This window comes from Octodon degus, unplaced genomic scaffold (assembly GCF_000260255.1).
Source record: "Octodon degus isolate 3935 unplaced genomic scaffold, OctDeg1.0 scaffold00232, whole genome shotgun sequence".
NCBI lineage: Eukaryota > Metazoa > Chordata > Mammalia > Rodentia > Octodontidae > Octodon > Octodon degus.
Window position 1 is genome coordinate 1,304,107 of NW_004524808.1, and position 23,290 is coordinate 1,327,396.

Below are 23,290 nucleotides of genomic sequence, written 5' to 3' on the forward strand. Positions count from 1 at the left end.
CAAAGCTTTCAATATTTGTTCACAGTGTACAATGTTTGTTGTAGGTGTCATTTGAAGAAACCCATTTCTATTTGGAGCTTTCTAAGAAATGTTTTAAAGTCATGAATGAATGTTATAACAAATGCTTTAATGCATCTTGAGATACTTACCAGTTTGTTCCTTCATTCTTTTAATAAGGGGAATAAAGTTTGTTTTCAAGTTGTGTACCTCTCCCGTGTTTCTGAAATAACCATCCTTTTTCATAAAAATGTAAGGCAGTCTCTGCTAGCTCTGCCCGGATCGCGTCTGGAGCTTTGCATGTTTCTGATGTTATGTGCTGGAATTTTGTGCTCTAAGAGGTAATAGCCTGAATAGGAAAAATTTTTAAAAAGATTTACTGGTTGCCTTCTTATGTAAATGAGGTCATGCTTCTCTGTGTGTGTGTGTGTGTGTGTGTGTGTGCAACTTAAAACCAGATGAATTATCCATCCATCCTTTTCTTGTGTTATTTTGCTTACTCCCTGCCTCACACTTACATGAAGATGTAGTCTCTATGATGCTGGCCTCCAACTCAGCTCCTCCCACCTCAGCTCCTGAATGCTGGAATTACAAACTTGCATCGCCGCGCCCAGCTGATGTGTTCTTTTAATTTTTTTTAAAATTTATTTATTTATTTTTTGCGGAACCAGGGATTGAACTCAGACCCTTGCGCTTGTCAGAGAAGCACTTATCCTACTGAGCCATCTCCCTGGCCTCACTCTTTTTATTTATTTTTTTTATCGGTACATTTTATTTTATTTATTTATTTATTTTTCAAAGTTTTATTGATAAACGGCAATGAGACAGTTTCAAATCAAATCGGAAGTACAGTTTCAACAAATAACTCTTTTTATTTTTAATAGTGATCATTTACATCTCCATTCTTGATCAGCGTAGTTAGAGGTTCGTTCATTTTATTGATATTTTCAAATAGAACCAGCTTTTGCTATGATTGCGTTTATTCTTTCTCTATTTTCTATTTTGTTGATTTGAACACTTTACTTTCTTTCCCCCCTTCTAATTACTTTAATATGTTCATCATTTTCTCTTTATTAAGGTCAGAAGTTGAGGGGCCGGGGAGATGGTTCAGTGGAATAAGCGCTTCCCTGGCAAGCACAAGGGCCTGAATTCAATCCCTGGTTCTGCCAGAAAAAGAAAAGGGTCTGAAGTCAAGATCATTGGTTTTAGATACTTCTTACATAAATAATTAATGGTATGAAATTTCCACTAAAGTTGAAATACCATTCTAGTTTCAACTCACACATTTTGGCTTATTTGTATTTTTATTTTCGTCCTATTAAAAAGGGAGTTCATCATATTAATTTTTGTGTGATTTCGCCTTTGACACATGGATTAGTTACAAGTGTGTTGTTGGGGCCGGGGAGATGGCTCAGTAGAATAAGCACTTGCCTGGCAAGCGCAAGGGACTGAGTTCAATCCCTGGTTCCACCAAAAAATAAATAAATAAATAAATAAATAAAGTAAAAATAAACAAGTGTGTTGTTTAGCTTTCAAATATCCAGCTATATTTTACTTACTCATAATTTATTCACTTGTAATTTAATTCTGATGTGGTCCAGGTACATGCTCTCTATTCTTACCATCCTCTTACTTTAATTAGGTCTTGTGCTATGACCCAGTGTATGGCTTGCTGGATGAATGGTCCATGTGACCTGAAAAAGGTGGGTATATGACAGTTAAGTGGAGCATTTGTAAGATACTGATTAGGCCAACTTTAATGATTGTGTTGCATAAGTATTCTTGGTTCAGATTGCTTTTCTATCTGTTGTTACCAATTACTATAAGAATTATGTGTAAATCTCCAATTTCCTTGATTTTATCCATTTCTTTTTTCAATTCTTGTTTTGCTTTCTTTTGAGAAAAAGCTCTCTATGTAGTTCAGGCTGGCTTTGAACTCACTATGTAGTTCACGTGATCTTGAACTCTTAGTGATCCTCCTGCTTCAGCTTCCTGAGAGCCAGAATTATAGGTATGTGCAGCCACACCTGGCTTCTTCTTTCAATTCTGTCAGTGTTTCTTTCTTAGTGTATAGGTGAGTCATACAAAAAAAATCATAAAAATTGTGTTTATTTACCAAATATTTTACATCTATACCAGTTATAAACCCAGCAGTGCATTATATTTATTTTTTTAAACAAGTCTCTTAAAAAAGAATTAGAAGATTGGAAAGATGACTTTGATATTTAACCACCTGTTACCCTTTCACCCTCCTTCATTCCTTCTTTTTTTTTTTTTCGGAACCGGGGATTGAACTTAGGCCCTTGCACTTGCCAGGGAAGTGCTTATTCCACTGAGCCATCTCCCCAGCCCCCTTCATTCCTTTGTGTTGATCCCAAGTTTCTTTCTGGTATCACGTTTCTCTGACAGAAGAACTTTTATAAACTTTGCTTAGAATGCAGGTGTGAGAGCCTCCCAGTCTTTGTTTGTCTGAAACTTTTTTTCCTGTCTTCTGTGCATGTGTACGTGCGCGCGTGCGTGCGTGCATGTTGCTGGGGATTGTGCCTTTCAGTGGCCAGGCACAGGCACTACCACTGAGCTGTATCCCTAGCCCTACACCTTCATTTTTGAAGGTTATATTTTCTGGGTAGAGAATTCTGAGTAGACTCTCCCACACCTTCAGCTCTGTAAAGAGCTATTTTTATGCCTTCCACGATCCCTGTGGAGAACTTGACAATGGTTCCTACCTTTGTACATCTGTACATAGTGATCCTTTCTTCTTAGGCTGCATTTGATTTCTTTTTATCAGTAGTTTTTAGCAATTTGACTTTGATGTGCCATTTAAAAATTGTTTTATTTGTATTAGCACCTGTTTGCAGTATATCTTGATTTTACCATCATGGGGAGTTGGTAGCTGTACTTGACACATAGTCAGTTCTTCTTGTGTCCCCACACCCTCTTCCCTTCAACTAATGCATCTTGATGTAGTTTCCTTTGTCTCATGTTTGGGAGTCTGTGTGTTACTTGGGTCTGTGATTTTACAGGATTAAAAAAATCAAATTTAGAAAATTTTGGCCATTGTTTGTTTAAAAATATTTTTGTGTCCCCTTCTTTCCCTTCTTGTGGGATTTCAGTTGCACTTATGTTAAACTGCTTGCTATTGTCACTTAGGTCACTGAGATGCTATGTATTGTTTCTTAGCCTTTTCTGTGCTTCATTTTAAATAGTTTATGTTGCTATGTGTTCAAGAGCTCTGATCTTTTCTGTGGTGCTTAATCTGCTGTTAATCTTATGCAGTTGCCTGTAATTCCAGTACTCTCGGAAGCTGAGGCAGGGAGACTGCAAGTCGGAGACCAGACTAGGCAGTTTAGTGACTTAGCAAGACCTTGTCCTAAAGTAAAAAATAAAACAGGGCTGGGAGTGTTGCTCAGTGTGAAGGCCCTGAGTTCAAGGCCCAGTGCAGAAAGAGGAGAGGGAGGGAAGGAGAGAGGAAGAAAGGAGAGAGAGAGAGAGAGAGAGAGAGAGAGAGAGAGAGAGAGAGAGAGAGAGACAGAGAGAGAGAGAGACAGAGAGAGACAGAGAGAGACAGAGACAGAGACAGAGACAGAGACAGAGACAGTGACAGTAAATTCAAATGAGACCTAGCACATTCAGGGTGGTGTGGCCGGAGATGAGATTATAAATTAAAAAAGAAAGAAAGACAGACAGACAGACAGACAGACAGACAGACAGACAGACAGACACAGACAGACAGACAGACAGACAGACAGACAGACAGACAGACAGACAGAAAGAAAGAAAACTGAGTGAGGGTCAGCCAAATAGCTCAGCGGAAAAGCACCTGGTGGGGCGCTCCTGTAATCCCAGCACTTGGGAGGCTCTAAACAGGAGAATCACTATGAGTCCAATCTAGTACTGAGACCCTGAACAACCTGTGGATCCTTCCTTAAAATACACAAAAAAAGAGATTGTAAACTCAGACATTATTTTTACATATGTAGAACTTCCATTTGCTTCTTTTCACATAGCATCCATCTGTATTTTCATTTTGTTCATTTTTTTAATTGTATTTTCTACTTTACTGTATTGAGCATATTTATAATAGGTGTTTTATCACCTTTTTTTGTATTTTAGGGAAGGGTCTACAGGGTGTTCAGGGTCTCACTACTAGATCGGACTTGTAGTGATCCGCCTGTTTACAGCCTCCCAAGAGATGGGATTACAGACACACGGCACCACGCCCAGTCTCAATTGTCATCTCAGCATACCCGGGGGCCGACACAGTGGGCCGGGGGCTCGAATTCCTGGCCCCTGCACCTGCTTGTAGGTGCTTTAATCCGCTGAGCTATTTGGCTGGTCTTATCATCCTTGACTGTCATTTCTAGCATTTTGTAATTCTCATGCCTATTTCTTACTGATTTTCTTCTTGGTGATGGGTCATATTCTCTGTTTTTTTGCATGCTAGGTCATTATTGATTGGAACTTGATGCCATGTGTCCTAGAACTTGCCCCACAGCTGTGGATCCTGTTGGACTTTGCTTTGCCATCAGTTTACATTCCCTGCAGATCAGCTTGCTCCCTTGGAGATTTGCTTTTAGGAGTTTTCAGGGTAGGTCCAGAGTGGCCTTTCTGCTAAGTCAGGTCAGCCACACTCTGAAAGTGTGACACTCTGGGGTCTCTACTGATGTTCCACCTACTCAGGCTGGTTGGGACCTAGAAGATCCTCAATCATGCATGGACTCTGGGAATTGCTTGAACACGAATCCCTCGGCATTCTTTCTGCAGAAGTTGTTCTTTGCTCTGCCATGGAGAGTTTCATCCCCTGTACATGGGACCCACTGTGGAGCATTGGAACTTTTAGAATTCTGCCTACTGTATTATGGTATTGGCCCCTACATTTTCTTTTGCAGCTTGGTTCCCTGAACAATGGTGAGGGTGACACTGTGTAAATGTTCTGTATGATCTAATAAATATCCAATAATAAACCATTCTATTTGTGTTGTAGTTCCATTTATGTTTAATGTTCTAAGCAATAAGAGACCAAATTACATGGTACAGTGAAAACATAAACACAAACATGGAACCAACATCACATTTGGCACTTCGTGGTAAAATTACTTTGAATAATTCAGAATGTCTGTTTCATCATAGAGCCCACTTGTTACTGGTGTTACCACGGCCTGGATTGTCGGAATGGGGCAGAGCTTATATGCCCAGGGAGCCTAGACCTCCAGCTCACTGGGTGGCCGTGAACAAGTCCCAAAGCTTTCTAAATGCATTGGCTTTGCTGTCTCAAGAGTTCTGAAGCCTTTGTTGATAAGGTCAGTATAAAGCTTCATGACAGAGACACACTAATTATGAGCCATTTCTTTGATACACGTATGGGGAAGCCAGTTGGAATTGCATATTGTGAAATATATACCAACAGATAAGGGATTGTCTTCAGACATATATGTGACTTGTTTTTCATGTTATATTCAGGGATCTCTTTAATTACCATGTTAGCAAAATTTCAGGAGACTTTAAAGATTTTTGGTTTTCCTGTATGATGGCATTACATTTTTAGGGAAAAGAAATTTAGTTTAGTATTTTTAATCATGTGATTGATAGAGTAAGAATCTGGCTAAATACATATTTTTTTTAAATGTTATTTATTTATTTATTTATTTGTTGTGTGTGTGTGGCCAGCTCAGCCCACCAGGGGGCGGGGCTGGCTGGCATGTGGTGCTGGGGGATTGAACTGCGGTCCCTGTGCTTTGCTTAGCTTGTTCCAAGTAGGTGCTTTAGACCACTGAGCCATCTCACCAGCCCTAAATACATATTTTTAAGAATAAGGATAATTATTTACTTATTTCCATTTTTCACTCTCAACTTTTCAAATATGCAATAAGTCCATTGTAAGGACGCAGAGAAAGGTACCATGCTATTGCACAAGAAGGAAATTATTTTTATAAGATAAGCACAAGTGTGGTGGCACACACTGGTAATCCTGCACTCTGAAAGGCTAAAGCAGGAAGATTTTGTTTTTTTCCTTTTTGGTATTCACTTTTTAAAAATATATAGATTTAGCTAGGCATGATGGTACATACCTATAATCCTGGCACTTGGGAGGCCGAGGCAGGAGGATTGCTACAGTTTGCGGCCAGCCTGGGCTATATAGTTAGTTCAGAGGCAGCCTGAACTGTATAGCAAGACTATATTTTTTTTCTTTTTTTTTGTGTGTGTGTGTGTGTTCAGTGCTGGGGATCAAATCCAGGGTCTCACACATGCTGAGCAAGTGTTCTACCACTGAATCACAACCCTTACCCTGTATTTTTATTTTATTTTAGTTTTGGAGACAGAATTTCCCTACTAATTTCAGACTGGGCTTGAACTCACTATGTAGCCCAGGCTGGCCTCCAGCTTGCAGCCATCCTCCTGCCTCAGCCTCCTGAGTGCTGGGATTACAGTCATGCCCCACTATGCCGGCTCTGTATTTTTAATTGACACATAATAATTGTATGTATGAGGGACACTGTAGTACAATATTTCAGTACATACGTACAACATATGCTGATCAGATCAGGAAGACTGATCACCTCAAACATTTATCATTTCTGCATGTTAGGAGCATCCAAAATCTTCTCTATTAGCTATTTTAAAAATATGCGATTGGCCCAGGAATCTAGCTCATCAGCATAAGCACCTGTCTGGCAAGCACAACGTCCCAAGTTCAATTCCCAGCCCCTGCCCAGGCACTTAATTGTCAACCATGGGTATTTCACCATGCTATAGCACAATACGAGTTTTTCCTCTTCTCCAGCTGTACCCTTGGGTACCTGTTAATCATCTTCTCTTCATTCTCCTGCCAGCTTTCTGGTCTCTCAGGATCACTATCCTACTCTACTTCTGCGATATCTGTGGAGGGGCGTAGAGTGTAGCTCAATGGTAGGGTTGTGTGCTTAGCCATGAGCAAGGTGACATAAAACTGTGAAATGCCTTCATCTATTTCTTGGTGTTGTCACTAAAAATTGAAATTGTATACCTCTAGTAAACTTGCATATTGCTGACGTATAATTAATGAATTATAGATCTTCATGCAAAACCTCAAGTAGACTAAATGCCAGCAGAAACACTAACAGCCTCCAGTAAGAGATGCACATCTACATTTCGCTGAGGGGTGTGCTAAGAATGGAATCCAGGACATGCCCAGTTCCCTTTCCCTCCAGAAGAGGAAAAAACCAAAAAAACTGCACATCTCTTATTGGAGGGTTCTATGCTTTTTGGAGAAGGATTTCTTTCTTCTTTTTTGGCTGGCTCAGGCTGCCTTAAGGCCTGGTCTGTTGTGAGTTGTGGAGCTGGGGATCGAACCGTGGTGCCCTGCGCCTGCCTGACTGAGTTTTGCCCAAGGAAGCACTTTAAACAACTGAGGTAACCTGCAAGCCCCCAATGCTTTTTCAAGAGTACAGAGCTCTACCAGCAGGCTAGTCCTCACCCTGCACCGGTGAATGATGGCCCCTGAGACCTGGACGCCTGGAATACGGCAGAAGCACAGGGCACATGCCCTTGCCAGTGGCCAGATGAGGGTCAGAAGACATTTGGGCCAACTTGATGCCGAGTCCCGAGGCCTGGTACCACACTAGGGTCTCTACAGCCTTCCTATCCAAGAAGTTTGTTTGGTTCTTGGGCCAGGCTCAAGTTGAGCCTGTAGGTGGGCCCAAGTGACTAGAGTTTGGGAAGAGATGGGTGACACAGACCAAGTGACACAGAACCTACAGACGTGACTCTGCTGAGAAAAGTGCAGGCCAGTTAAGCAAAGAGCTAGTGATACAGCAGTCTGCTCAAAATCTTCTCTCCCATCTCTAGGAAACTGCGTTAAGAAGAAATAGGTAAGTACCAGTATGTATATTGACTTGTTCTACTCTTTTTTTCCATTAACGATTTATCTTAGATGTACCTTCATACTGCTATACAGAGAGGGTTTTCTCATTTTTCCTTCACAGTTACCAATTTTCCATGAATGTATCATAATTTATATAACTAGTTTTCCACTGAGGGACATTTACATAGTGTTCAATCTTTAATGTTCAAAATAGCTTTGTACATGTATTACTTTGTACATGTATAAATATTTTGTAGGCTAACTCAATAGAAATGGAATTGATGGGTCAAAAGATTTATGCATTTGTAATTTTGATACATTTAGTGAAATTAACCTCTGGGTTATACCAATTTATTCTCCTATGGGCAATTTATGAAAACACCTAGCAACTGAGTATTTTCTTTTTTTTTTTTCTTTTCAAAGTTTTATTGATAAACATATAGCAATGAGACAGTTTCTAATCAAATCGAAAGTACAGTTTCAACAAATAATACACTGCATACATTCTTGCAACTGAGTATTTTCACTGTGTATTTTATTGGTGCAAAAAGGCTGACGCCATGACTACAGAGAAACATCTCATGGAAATGGTTCCTATGAGCATAGGTTGCCAGGGAAGTAGAAGCTGGGAAGATCATGTCTTTTATCAAGTTGTGGGAAGCTGTTATTTTATTTATGGAAGCTCATTAAACAATCTTTATAATCTGAAGTATTTAGTTTCTTTCCTTTTATAAAACTGAAGTATGAACTATAACCCCATGACAGAAGCAAAATAAATGTGCTGCTGTATAGTTTATGATGTGTTTTCCCACACGTAGTTTTGTACATCAATTGACTGATTGATATTTTGGGTGCTGGGGGCTGAATTCAGGGCCTCATGCATGCTAAGTATGAGGGTTACCATTGAGCCCCACCCCAGGCATTTAACCCTATTTTTCTCCACACCTGAAATCTAGTTGTATACTCCTGAATTTTAGCAGCTTTGCTCCAGAAATATTAGAAAAATCCAGAATGAACTGGAGCAAGAAATCATTTATCACATTTATGTCCCGCATGTTTCTCATGTCCACAGGGCCAGTTCTGCACTTCAAAGCAGTTATTTTTCTTTCTAATAGTGTTTGGAACTCCCAGCGGCTCCTGAATCCAAGCCCATGTATTAAAAATGAATGACAACATCATGTTATCATGGCTGATTCCTGCTTTAATCATTCTTGCAAAACCTCTTTGCATTCCAAGACAATGAAAAATGCAAAAGCTGTTATAAACAGCTGAGTCAAGATTTAATTCTCCAGTATGCTTCTTCTTATTAAGTTTTACATGCCCTCTTGGCAAAGGAGATAGAATAACACATTCTGGCAGGAATGAAGATTACTGACAAACAGCTACACGGTGCTGGATGCACAGGCATGACAAGAATCTTTCTATGGAATCTTTTACCCACCCATTTAGTTGGTGCGGGTCACGTGACCATCTTTGCAGCTTGTGGGAAAGGAATAGAATTTTCTTGTGCACTGCAGCAAGCCTTAAAGAGGTCTATTTTTTCCTCTGCAAAGTCCACAGTCACGAGACTCTTGAAAAGCCTAACAGCAGGAAAGAGTGCTATTCATTGGGAAAACAACCAAAGCCCATTTTGCACTACTAATTCATCCACAGATGTTTCCTAAAATGTATGGTTCAATATGTCAATCATATAATCCTAGCACTGCAAAAAGATATATTTTTAAAGACCTTTTTAGAAGAAGATTCCCATGTAAGTATTTAGTAATATTAGCTGTCTAGACAGCCTTTTCTACCCTCTGCTGGGCTGGGGGCTGGGGTGGAGTAACCCCATTTCTTCTTTGTTTTCCTTAACAGCTGTGGCTGAGTTACCAGTGACTTTCAGTTATGAACCATTTATCCACCTCTTCAGTTCCAGGAGAAAATATGAGGAAATTTTCTAGAACAGCGCTTCTCAAAGTTTCTGTATGAAAAATGTTCGGTGTGAGGAATGAAATGCAGGGGCTTGTACATGCTAGCAAAGCTCTCTTGCACTGAGCTACAGCCCCACTTCATTGAGTTTTCAAGTGCAAATTAATTATGGGGAGAAGCAATCTAGTTAAAATGCAGAATCTGATTCAGTGGGTCTGGGTGGGGCCTGAGACTTCATGCTCGCTCGCTTGTGCTCTCTCTTTCTCTCTTTCTCCCTCCCTCTCTCTCTCTCTCTCTCTCTCTCTCTCTCTCTCTGTCTGTCTCTCTCTCTATCTCTGTCTCTCTGTGTCTCTGTCTGTCTCTGTCTCTCTCTGTCTCTGTCTCTCTCTGTCTCTGTCTCTCTCTCTTTCTCTCCCTCCCCAGGCTGACCTTGAACTCACATCCATCCTCCTGCCTCAGCCTCCTGAGTGCTGGAATTATAGGCATGTGCCACCACATTTCTAACAAATATTTCTAAATGATTGTACTGATACCACTGTTGCTCATTCGAGCACGACATGTGGGTAGCAAGGGCATCTGCCCTATAACCAGAGAGGATAAAACTTTTACAGTTATGGCTCAAAGTGCAAAAGCAATAAGGAAATAAAAACAGATAAACTTGGTTGCACTAAAATAACCCCTTAAATACAAAAACAAGTGAAGCTTTAGATAGATGAAAAGATGAATGACAAAATGGGAAATTATTTCCAGGTTGTATCACAGAAGATTATTGTCCTTAATGCATGAACACCTTTTAAAAATAGAGATGATAAGGGCTAGCCAAATAGCTCAGTGGATTAAAGCACCTGCAAGCAGGCACAGGAGCTGGGGTTCAATCCCCAGGCCTGCCATGCCGGCCCTTCCCCCCGGGGTGCGCTGAGATGGCAATTGAGATTGGGCGCGGTGGTGCGTGCCTGTAATCCCAGCTCTTGGGAGGCTGTAAACAGGTGGATCACTACAAATCATGTTTAGTAGTGAGACCCTGTAAACTCTGTAGACCCTTCCCTACAAATAAATAAATAAATAAATAAATAAATAAATAAATAATGATGGACAATTTTAGAAAAGGGGCTAAAAGTATGAGCAAAAAAATGGCTAGAGATGATCACTCAAAGAAATGCAAATTCAAATTCCATTAGCTCTTCTCTCCTACCAGGCCAGCACAATTCCAAAGGTTGGACAGCCTTCTCTGTAGGCATTCCTACATTTAGGAACCCATCCCAATGGTACATTATACAAGAATGAAAGCACAAACCTATTTATTGTGGTGTTAATTAATTATAGCAGCAAAAGGCTGTAAATAATCCTACAACATCCCCATTGAGGACCTAGTCGAATAACTTTTGATACATCTACCCAAGGGGGTACTATTTACATATAAAGGGGAATAAAAGATACTTTGGTGAAGTATTCTCCAGGACAAACTGCTAAGCAAGGTGCAACAGTACAAACTAAGGGCTGGCTAGATAGCTCAGCAGACTGAAGAGCCGGCTTAGGCAGGCTCAGGGACCAGGGTTTGATCTCCAGGGTGCTGTGCCGGCCCCACCCCCGGGGCGCGCTGAGACCTTGATTGAGACTGGGTGTGGTGGCGCAGTGCTTGGGAGGCTGAACACAGGAGGATCGCTATAAGTCCAATCTATGTAGTGAGAACCTGTAGACCCTGTCCTAAATACATTTTTTTAAAAAACTGCTTTAAAAAGGAGATATAGGCTAGAATTTGAAGATGGATGTGGTGGCACACACCTATTCGAAATTTCTGGTGTGCTATAAAGGTAAAAAGGAAACACAAAATATTCCTAAACTGACACTGTTCACTGTTGCTTCTATTTTTCTGACAATATATATTTTATATATAACATAACAGTATAGTATAAATATAAATATTCACATAAAGGATAAAGCATATATTTGATTATATATATGTTTTGTGGATCCAAGGATTGAACTCAGGCCCTTGCGCTTGCCAGGGAAGTGCTTATTCTACTGAGCCATTTCCCTGGCCACCTAATTAATTGTATTAATGCCATCAAGAACCAAGATAATCAATATAGAAGAAAAAAAAATAAACTCTTTAATCCTACAAGTAGGTACTCCCAAAATGAATTTATGAAATTTTCTCTCTCTCTCTCTCTCTCTCTCTCTCTCTCTCTCTCTCTCTCTCTCTCTTGGTGGTACCAGAGATCAAACTCAGGACCTTGCACTTGCCAAACAAGCACTTATTTCACTGAGCTATCTCCCCAGCCCCCCCCGTCTCTGTCTCTGTCTCTGTCTCTGTCTCTCTCTCTCTCTCTCTCTCTCTCTCTCTCTCTCTCTCTCTCTCTGAGACAGGGTCTCACTATGCAGCTCAGGCTGGCCTAGAACTCAGGGAAATCCTCCTGCCTCAGCCTCCCAAGTGCTGGGATTACAGGGATATGCCACCACACCCAGCTAAAAGAATGTATGTTTTCAACCAAAGGAAATCCATACAGAAAAATGATCAACTCAGTAATAGTGAGCACTTGCATCATTCTGTGTCCACGGAATAGAAAGCATACAGTAAAAGTGTAATATAAAGAATGACTGGGGCTGGGGAGATGTCTCAGTGGAATAAGAGCTTCCTTAGCAAGTGCAAGGGCCTGAGTTCAATTCCCAGTTCTGCCAAAAAAAAAGAAAAAAGAAAAGAATTAACTATAAAAGGAGCATAGAATGACAAGGGGCTGGCTAACCAGAAATTAAGAGAACCCAAACATGGACCAATAGGCACATGGTGCAATCACTACCCACAGGGATGGAGTGGTCGAAGAAGAGTCCCTTCCACCCCCAAAGATTGAAATCCACCATTCTGGAGAAGACACTGAGTGGCAGAGTGGTGGTGCCCTACTTGTGGGACTCAACAGAAATGACTCTGGAAATTTCTGGAAAATACTTTCTGGAGCTTGCTGAAAAGCTGTCACCTGGAACATGGTAGGCACTTACCTATCACCTTGGGATACTTGGGAAAACTGTTCCTTACTGGGTCCTGCCGCCCCTGTGCACTGCAGGACTAAGCATAGGCCTTGGCTGCGGGGCAGGTGCCCAGAGAGGGCACACCAGGAATGGGAAGTAAAGCCCTTCCCCCCGCAGCAGCTCAGTGCCTCTCCAGACAGATCTAGTGCAGTTGGCATAGGGAAAAAGATAAAGGGCCCAGACTTATGTCATAGAGTCATCTAGAAAGATGATCTCCCGGCAGGAGACAATACATTAATATCTGCCACAGTATTCCTGGAGCCCAGGCCTGTGTGTGTGTGTGTGTGTGTGTGTGTGTGTGTGTGTGTGTATGTGTGTTATTGGAGGCTGAACAGGGCCTTTGTACAAAGCTGCATCTCCAGCCCTTTTAGGAAGTTTTAATATTTTTTTGAAAAAATTAAAGGCCTCACTCTGTAGTTACATGTGGGCCTTGAACTCGAGCTCCTAACAATCTTCTTACCTCAGCCTCTCCCGTGCTGGGATTACAGGCATGCACCACCATATCTAGTTTTAAAAGCTTTAATTTTGAGGCAAGGCCTTGCTAAAATGTTCAGGCTGGTCTTGAACTAGTGAAGTTCCTGCCCCAGAATGCAGGGCTTGCAGGCTTATACCATGATGCCCAGAGAGATTTTGGTTTTTAATGACCATTTCCTACTAAAAGAAAATGGAGAGCCTTAGAGAAACAGTTGATTGTAGGTCTCATGCAGGAAAAATACAGAAGGATCATTGACGATCTGGTCGCCAAAAAAGGCAGGGAAGTTATTGAAGATCATCAGGATCATATCAGAGGGACCTAGTAGCCAATGAAGAGGCTCCTATTAGCAAATGATGGGACAGTGTAGGTATCAATAAAAATAATAACTGCAATGGATTGAAACACCGCATGTTAACATCTCTAAGTTAATAATGAAACAAACTAAAAAAGTCTTGATTCCCTTTGGGGGATGAGAGAGAACTTTCTTTTTATTAAACTGGAAAACAAAGGGAAGTAATCAAGTTAGTTGCCTTTCTTGTCCAAACTGACCTCAGAGTAACCACAGTAGACAAAGAAAAATTTCTTCCTCTGGAAATATTCCACCCTAAAAATGATAGAATTAGAATGATGATTGTTAAAGTATGGCTTCCTGGACTGGTTTTTTTTTTCCCCAGGGGTCAAAGTAGTTTTGTTTTCTTTTCTTCCTTTTCTTTTAGATAGAGTCTCACTGTGTTGCCCAGGCTAAGTTCAAACTTTTAGACTCAAAAGATACTCTTGTCTCAGCCTCCCAAGTATGTGGGACTACAGACATGTGCCATCATGCCCTAGTAACTAATCATTCGTGGTGTGTGTGTGTGTGTGTGTATGTGTGTGTAGTGTGGGTGTGGGCGTGTTTTACTGGGGATTGAATCCAGGCCCTTTGGGCTGAGTTACAACTCCAGTCCTTTTTATTTTTTTTATTTTGAGACAGGATCTCACTAAGTAATCAAATTGCTCAGGTTGGGGTCAAACTTGTAATCCTCCTGCCTCGGCCTCCCAGAGTGCTGGGATTACAGATGTTCCCTACTCGGCCCAGATAACTCATCACTTTCCTCGGAGAACATGATTTTTACTTGAAAGAACCACTGACAGGCAACCTACAGTTATTTAGAAATTGGAATTTGGCAGACGCTTTCTCGAAAATTAAGAAAAGAGCCCGTCACTTCAAAGAAAATAATTTGACAGCATTTGTTGCCAATGATAAAATTCAAGCTTTCAAGTGAAAACAGGAATTTTAGAAAACTTGTATCCGCCACTCTGAGTTTAATGTCTTCTCAATATTTTGAAGACTTTTCTGATGAGATCGTTAGCGATATTAACAAATGTGATTTTTCGACAGCGAATAGTGAAATGTGTCAACATTTGGGATACTTGCATGACTCAGTGAGCCGATAGTTCTGAAATGACTAACGCGTGATGCTGCCGCATTGTCAATGGTTCTTAAAAATCCATTCAAGGTACCAGGCAGGTTTTAATGAAACAATATAAAAATATATCAATGTGGTTTCAGATTCCACACTGTGATTTAGCTTTGAAGAAACTACCATGTCTTTTTTAAAAAAATTATCTACAGTTGTCTACAGAGGCCTCTCAGCCGCTCCTCCTGGGTTGTGGGCGGAATTAGGTGGCAGATCACGTGCTTAGTGTGTGAAAATCTCTCCGTTTGATGCCCAGGACTAAAGAATAAAATAAAATAACGGTATGAAATAGTCCTCCCTTTTCGAACTACAGATCTGTGCCAAGTTGGATATTCCCATATAGCTCAACCAATATAACTGTATCACAACAGACAATGTAGAAGACAGGAAAACCAACCTGTTTTCTATGAAGCCAGTCATTAAAGAGATTTACACGAATACACAGTGTCAAATGTTCTCCCTAATATTTTATTCTGTTTCAGGTAATGCAGTTATTTTTCATAAGATGTTATTTATGTTGTGCTTAGTGTTATGCTTTCTTTTTTTCTAGTGCTGGCAATGGAACCCAGGGCACCACGCACACTAGGCAAGTGTCCTACCTTTGAGCCATACCCTTTGCCTTTCTTATTATTCCTAAGTGAAGTCTCTTTATTTACTTATTTGTTTATTTAGTCTTTTTGAGGCAGGGTTTTGCTATGTAGTTCAGACTTGCCTTGAACTTACTTTGTAGCTTAAGCAGGCCTCCTCCTGCCTCAGCCTCTGGAACAGTGAGATTACAGGCGTGCACAACCACGCGCAGCTGCCTGGCTCTTAAGTGAAGTAATACATTTGAAATTTCTCAGTTTTTTATTATTTTTTTATTATTCTTTTTTATGTATTTGGTACAGGGTCTCACTACACAGCTCAGACTTGTAGTGATCCTCCTGTTTTCAGCCTCCCCAGTGCTCGGATTACAGGCATGCACCACCACATCTGGTCTCTGACAGCTCAGCGTAGCATGCTTGGGAGCAGGTTAAGCGTGTGGTGCCAGGGATCGAACCCTGGCCCCTGAGCTTGCTTAAGCAGGCACTTAGTCTGCTGGCTATCTCGCCGGCCCTTTCAGTTTTAATATTAAGCATGGTTATTATCTATATCTATATCTATATCTATATCTATATATATATATATATATATGTAGTGTGTGTGTAAACAAAAACCTTCTGGAGTATGAAAGAAATCTGAGTTCAGAAAATCTGAGAACCTTTGAATTAAAATATCATTTTTCAAAAAGTCAGTGAAGAAATGGATCTAGACACTGATCAATGGTCATTATGTGACAAACAGGGAGATGTCCTGATGAAGAGTTACAATATCTTTTATGAAATATGCCTGCCCAAAAAGTAATCAAACGTGATTCTGAGAAAGCCTCTAGATTTGCCTACCGAAAGCAAAAAAGAACCTAGTGACCAGATGCGGTGGTGCACACCTGCAATCCTAGCTCACCAGGAGTCTGAAGTAGGAGGATCATGAGTTGCCCAAGTTGGGCACACACACGCACACACACGCACACCTGGGTGCAACAAGCAAACCCTAGCAGCATAGGTGTTATGGTTTGTGTCTAATTGTCCCCCAAAAAAGCCTCATGCAGTCACAGGGTGGGGACTTCTAGCATTTGAGATTAACTCATGATTCACTGGGATTATGGGTCTTAGTACTGCTAAGACTAAGATTATGGGTGTGAGTACTTCCCCTAGCCTGGGGCGGATAGCGTGAATGTAACACAAGAGAGACAGACAGACTTCTCTCTGTTAGCATTGTTGCTGCTACTCCTCCCATGTGCTCTCTTGCTCTTTGCTGCCGCCATGAATGAATGCTCTCTGTCCTGTGCCCCTCTACCTTGGAGCCAGCTGAGTATGTACTGAAACCTCCAGTAACCGTGAGCTAAATAATTTCCTTCCTTCATTTTGAGGGTCAGGTATTTGTCCCAGCAATGAGAGAAAAGTAACTGAGACAATAGGTTATTCCATAAGATGAATAATTCAATTTCTTCAATAAATAAATTGCATGGGGTGAGGGTGAGGAGTGCAAGCCATGGCTTTCAGTTTCTGTTCTCTGGATTACTTTGCCCTCTTCTTCCATGTGGTGAATTACTTATTTTGTAAGTCAAAGCTCAAATGTCACATCTTCAACGGTACTTTTCTTGCCTTCTCCAGCGAGGACCCACCCACGCTCTTTTGCATCCCAATGACCATTCATATCAGTCTTTAATTTCACACTTAGCATTTTGCATGACAGTGTCACTGTCCCGTGTTTCAGGTTTCATCTCTCCCTGAGTGCAGCACTCTTTTCTCCGTGCTTGTGTATGCTTGTGTATTTCCTAAGGCTCAATAGGATTTGAGTTCATAATAGGCACTCAATGGATATTTGGTAGATAAATGAATGGGGTGGTGGTTGTATCCATGCTTAAGGTACATGAAAATACTCTTCATCCCCTTTCACATGAATTCTGCTACCTTTGTTCCTTCCACACCTACCTTCAGATTCTTTGCCATTTCCCTTATTCAGGAAACTAGACTTAAGCGTTCAAGGTGTGACTGGTATTTGTTTTGTGGAACGGGGGATTGAACTCAGGCCCCTGCACTTGCCAGGCATGCACTTATTCCACTGAGCCATCTCCCTGGTCCATGACTATTACTTGTGATGCATCAACTTAACTGGACTAGGAAACCAGATCCATAAAGCACATGTCTGGGTGTGTCCAGAGACGACTGGCATGTAGGCCAGCAAACTGAGGGAGGGATCCACCCCTGTTGTAGGTGGTACCAACATATAGGGTGGCAAACTGGATGGACCCAAAGGAGAGAAGCATGTCGGCCCAAGTCCTTGAAGAGCTCTAGTCTTCTTCAGTGGGCTTCTTCATTGCTGCCTTTGGACATTAATGTCCAGTTTCTATCTATCTGTCTGTCTATCTATCATCTATCCATCCATCCTATTGATTCTGTTCTCCTAGGTGTATGCTAATCAAACAAAGACTCATCTTGACAGGACTCAAGTTTAACAAACATGGTGCAGCTACTCCGTGACAGGTGCTGTTCCAGGTGTAGGACGGCCTGAGGGTTATGCAGCTAGGAGCCTGCTATCTTGAGTTTACATCCTGTTTGGGAGAAAGCTAGTAATCAAGTGAATTCCTTAAGCTAATCTGTTTTCTGAAGAAAATCAACTGGCTCGTGTGATGGAGAATTGGGGTACTCATGGGAATAAGAGTGGAGAGGACACTGTAGTTAGACTGGAAAAGGTAGAGGTGACACGTAAATTGATATTCAAGGAGCCAGCCACAAGGCCATGGGGGAAGAACTTGTCTTACGAAGTTGAGGAACAGTCAGTGCAAAGGCCCTGAGGCAGGGAGAGCTTGGTGTGCTGTATTGCTGGAAGCCCATGGTGATTGGGGAAGCGTGAGTGAGAAAAGAGGAATGTGAGCTCACAGCAAAGGTGTAGAGACACACACAGGGTCTTGCACACCAGGGGAAAGGCTTTGGGTTTCCTTTCATGAGCAATGGGAACTCTTTGATGGGTGAGAGCATTGTCGTGGGGGAGGGTGACAAGGTGCAAGCCTGGGTTTTCATCTGATTCCCAGTGGCAACTATTCAAGCTGGGTAGGGGGTCATGGGGATCTATTGTGCTCTTTGGAAACTTTCGTAAGAGCAGTCCAAACTTGTGAAGTGCAACCCAGGCAGTAGAAACAAAGAAGTACTGTGGTGGCAGGCCTTCTCTTCAAAGTCACCTTGCTGCATTTTTGTGGCTGACGGTCAGTGCATTCTCATTAAAGCCTCAGTCCTTGCTGCCAGGACTGCCGTGGTGGACACTTTGTTTCTTCCTCTAGTGAACTACTAGTTTTATTTCTGAATTTCATTTTTTAAAATGTCTTTAGTACAGGGTCTACAGGGTCTCACTATATAGACTGGACTCGTAGTGATTCTCCTGCTTTCAGCCTCCCAAGAACTGGGACTACAGGCATGCTCCACCAAGTCCAGTCTCAATCACCTCTCAGCATGCCCCGGGGGCAGGGCCAGCATGGCATGCCAGGAGATCGAACCTCAGTCTCTGTGTCTGCCTAAGCAGGGGCTTTAGTCCGCTGAGCTATTTGGCTGGCCCTTATTTCTGAATTTCAGAACTGCAGAGTGAGGTTGCTGCTGAGCTTCAGTAGTGAAGAGTGCTTGCTTACATTGCCTGAATCCTGGGTTCCATCCCCAGCACTAGAAATGAAAAAGACATCAGAAACGTGTAGTATATTAGAGTCATCATCTAGAGTTTTTTCTTTTTTCATACAAAAAGATGCTACATGCTACATTGCTCGAGCTGGCCTTGAACTCCTAGACTCAAGCAGTTCTCCTGCATCAGCTTTCCAAATAGCTGGAACTACAGGTGACACCACTGCACCCTGGCTATATAATCATTTAAATGAATGCTTTAAGTGGGTTCTGGGGTCTAAGGGCTCAGATTTGGAAACACTTTGCCCAGCAACTAGTCTGACCTTGGAAAATAATGGCAAACCAACACCTTTCCCCTCTTCCAGGGCAGACAGAGTCCTACAGAACTGACTGGCAGAAGGGGCTGGGGAGATGGCTCAGTGGAATAAGCGCTTTCCTGGCAAGTGCAAGGGCCTGAGTTCAATCCCTGGTTCTGCAAAAAGAAAAAAAAAAAGAAGAAGAACTGGCTGGCAGAGATGGACTCAGGGATACCAGCACACTAAGTAGTGCTTTACTGCTGAGCTACACATCCAGCCCCAGCCAAATTCTGATGTATACACACAGAGAGGGTTGAGAGGCATGGAAAACCATTTGGGACACCGAATACTCTTGTCCCCAACTGGCTAGAACCCTTTCAGAGGTCAGGCAGCTGCTTCGTGTCAGGCTGCTCCACTGATTTCCTGGGCTCTGCTGAAATACCTGAGGCACTGGGATGTCTCTGACTAGCTCTGGTCTGACTCTGAGATGCCATTCATGCCACCAGCTAACAGGATGGATGAAACCACAGGCATTTGCATGTAGCCTTTGGACAGCTTGTCCAGCCACAGTCCACCCCTTTGCTGCCGGGGGGGGGGGCACACTTCCACCAGTGATGTCACCAGCCAGTCTTCTCCTTGGTGGCCTTTTGTCTTGTCTACTATGGAACCTGAGGGATTGAAGAAATTTGTCCTGTGCTTCTTCTGTTTTGGTCACTGACACATCTGTCACATCAAAAGCTGAGGAAGTCTCATCTTGGTCTTCTTGACCTGTGAGTTATAGGGACTTGGCTTAGTCCCTGAATGCAGTTTGATACAAACCAATATGCATGTGGCATTTCTCACTTGCAATCTGTTTTTCCCTTGGGCTGTCTGACTAGCTTGTAGAGCTGGTGGGGGGAGAGACATCTCACCCCTTCTGGTGCCGGTGTGAGGCCAGAATTAAAATTTTGGCGGCCCCCTCCCTGGAGCTAGCAGCTGTGCTGCACTCTCAGACTTCTCCCTGGAAGAGTGGCGTCTCTGTAGTTTCTTGTGGTCTCCTGTGATCTCTGCCACATCTTCTGAGTGTCTCACCCTGTAGTGTCTCCTGTGTCCTTTAAAGCTCAGTACCTGACCTGTGACTCTATGGGCAGTGGTGGGACCTTTAAGAGGTTAGACCTGATGAGAGGCAGCTAGGTTGATGGAGTACTGTCCTTGAAGGGAATATTGGGGTGATTGTCCCTTTTCCCCATCTCTCTGCGGTACTAGGGATTAAACCAGGGCCTTCATACCAGGCAACATCTGCAGTACTTTTTATTTTTTACTTTAAGATAAGGTCTCACTCTGTTACCAAGTTGCCCGGGCGGCAATTCCTGGCTTCTGTGAGCGTCCTGGCTGCTGTGATGTGAGCAGGCCCCCTCCACCAAGTGCTTTAGTCGTGACAGACCATGCTGCCACAGGCCCCAAGCCACATGTCCAAGTGACTGTGGACAGGTATCTCTGAAACCAAAAGTTGAAATAAACCTTTTCCTCTTTTTAAAGTTGATTGTCTTGGATATTCTGCCACAATGACAGAAAGCTAGCACATTTCCCTTTGTGCAGGTATCACTCTTGGGAAGATGCGGTCCAGCAGCCTCTCCGTCAACACACGTCACTGCTTTACGACCCAGATGTGGGGAGGTATCATAACTCCCCAAAGGAAGGAAAAGCCTTACAGTAGTGGGGGTAAAGAGAGTTACATTGTGGCTATGGCCACGGCATTAAAGTAAAATCTGGAGTACAGTATATATGTGGGACCTGTGAGTTCTACCTAACAGTAATTTCTATTCTTCATCCATTTCCCCCGAAATCAGTTTAGTAGTCACACACACCTACTAGGGCCCACGTCTTAATTTCATTGATGTGTACTGGATAGAACACAGGAGAAAAGAACTCTCAACCATTTTCTTTTTTTTCTTTTTTTTTTCGGAACCGGGCATTGAACTCAGGCCCTTGCACTTGCCAGGGAAGCACTTATTCTACTGAGCCATCTCCCCGGCCCCTCCATTTTCTTTAATTGATACCCAGAAGTGGCCTCTTCCCTTCTGAACATAATTACCTTTCATCATAGCTGATTGTTGTCCTCTCCACTCCTGTTATTCCATAGCTCTTCTCTCCCTAAAAACAAAATGTTTGTTTTTAAGGGCAGCATTTTAAAAAAATCCAGAGTGGGCCCAAGCTAATGGTAGAAATGTACTTTAGACGCAGTAGGATAATAAGCTGAAATTGCCTGCTTAGTGCTTGTAAACTCGGACCGTCTGCTGACAGTTCCGATCAGGCAGAGAGCTGGAATGCTCCAGAAACCCGAAGGCTGTGAGCAAATGGTAGAGTGCTGAAAGCAGCACTGTTCTCCAGTGACACCCTGCAGCCACCCAGGCACAGGGTCGGGGAGCCAGCTGGATCCCCAGGGTGTCCAATTGGACACAATCTGTTTGGTCAGAGTCAGCACTAGCACCAGCCGTAAGCTGCCTTCAGTTTTGGTTTTTGTTTTGGCTTTTTGTGGTCCGAGGGATGGAACTTGGCCTCACGCATGCCAAGTGTGCGCTGCGCTGAGGAGCTATCCCCCTCGGCCCATAGGTTGGCTTTTAAAAGAAAGGAACTCTAGTGGCTTTTTTTAAATTAAAAAAAAAAAAAACCTTTTTTATTGACATGTACAGAAAAGTGTACTAGTCTTAAGCAGAAAGAGGTCTGACTTTTCAAACTGAGCATTTCCACCTATATCAAGAAGTCGCAAGTGCCCATTGACCTCCAGAAACTTCCATGTGGCTTCTTTCAGTCACCATCCAATCTCTTTGCCCTGCTCTCTTCTTGCCTCTTTCACATTTCTACCTAGTATACTACATTTTTGTAGTATTTTTTGATATTAATGAGGACATGGACTTTTGGTCTGTGTTTCAAGTCCTGTACGCTTAGTTTCTCCTATCCCTAGCATAAAGTCACTGCTCAGTAAGTATTTATAAAACAAAGGAATAAAATGTTGTGATAAAGAATGCCAAAAATAAACCCAGCCCAAAATACACCCAATTGATAAATATGCTATATCCACACACTGGAATATTATTCAGCCATAAAAAGGATGCAATACTGACACATATGCACAATGTTGCTTGTCTTAGTCACTTTCCTGACTTTAGGACAAAATATTTGATGCCCACAGCTTAAAGAAATTTATTTGGCCTCACTTCATGGTTTCCTTCTATGGCTGGCTAGCTGAAGGCAGGAATAGTCACCTTCCAAAAGTCACACCCATGGACAAATAAGACTTTTGGGGGGGCATTCTAGGTCTAAACCATGACACTGATGAACATTGAAAATATTACTGTGAGTGACAGAAGTGAGACACAAAAGGCCACATGTGGCATGATCCCATTTATACATAGATTTTTTTTAAACTCAGAATCAAGCTCAGGACTTTGTGTTTGGCAGGTGGGTGCTTGTGCTGCTAAGCAATATCCCTGGAGATTCCATTTATATGAAATGGCCAAAAATGGGAAATCTGTAGAAACAGGAAATGAATTACTGACTGCCTAGAGTTGGGGAAAGGGGAGAATTTCTTTAATAGACACAGGTTTTCTTTTGGGGCGATGAAGATGTTTCAGAATTAGAGGAGATGGCTATACAACACTGTGAATGTGCTAAATGCCATTTTATGAAGATTTGTCATGTGTGAATTTTGTCTTAATAGAATACAATTTTAAAAATAAACCTGGATGCCACATACCTGTAACCCCAGCTACTTCAGAGGCCAAGGCATGAAAATCTCAAGTTCAAGGCCAACCTGGCCAACTTAATGAAACTGTCTTCAAAGCTGAGAGAAGGTGGAAAGGGCTCGGTGTCTCAAAAAACTAAACAAACAAAAAGTCACCTCCCCCCAAACAAACCAAAACAAAAACATTATGAATTTAGGAAGATGAGACTTTGTAGTGAGTTCAATAGTGGCCCTCAAAAGATGTGTTCCCATCCTAACCCTAGAATTTGTGAAAGCGACATCTTATTTGGCAAAAAGTCTTCGGATATGTAATTAAGCTAAGGACCTTCCTCTCAAGAGGGAGACATCACATCACCATGGAGTATCTGGATGGACCCTAGAG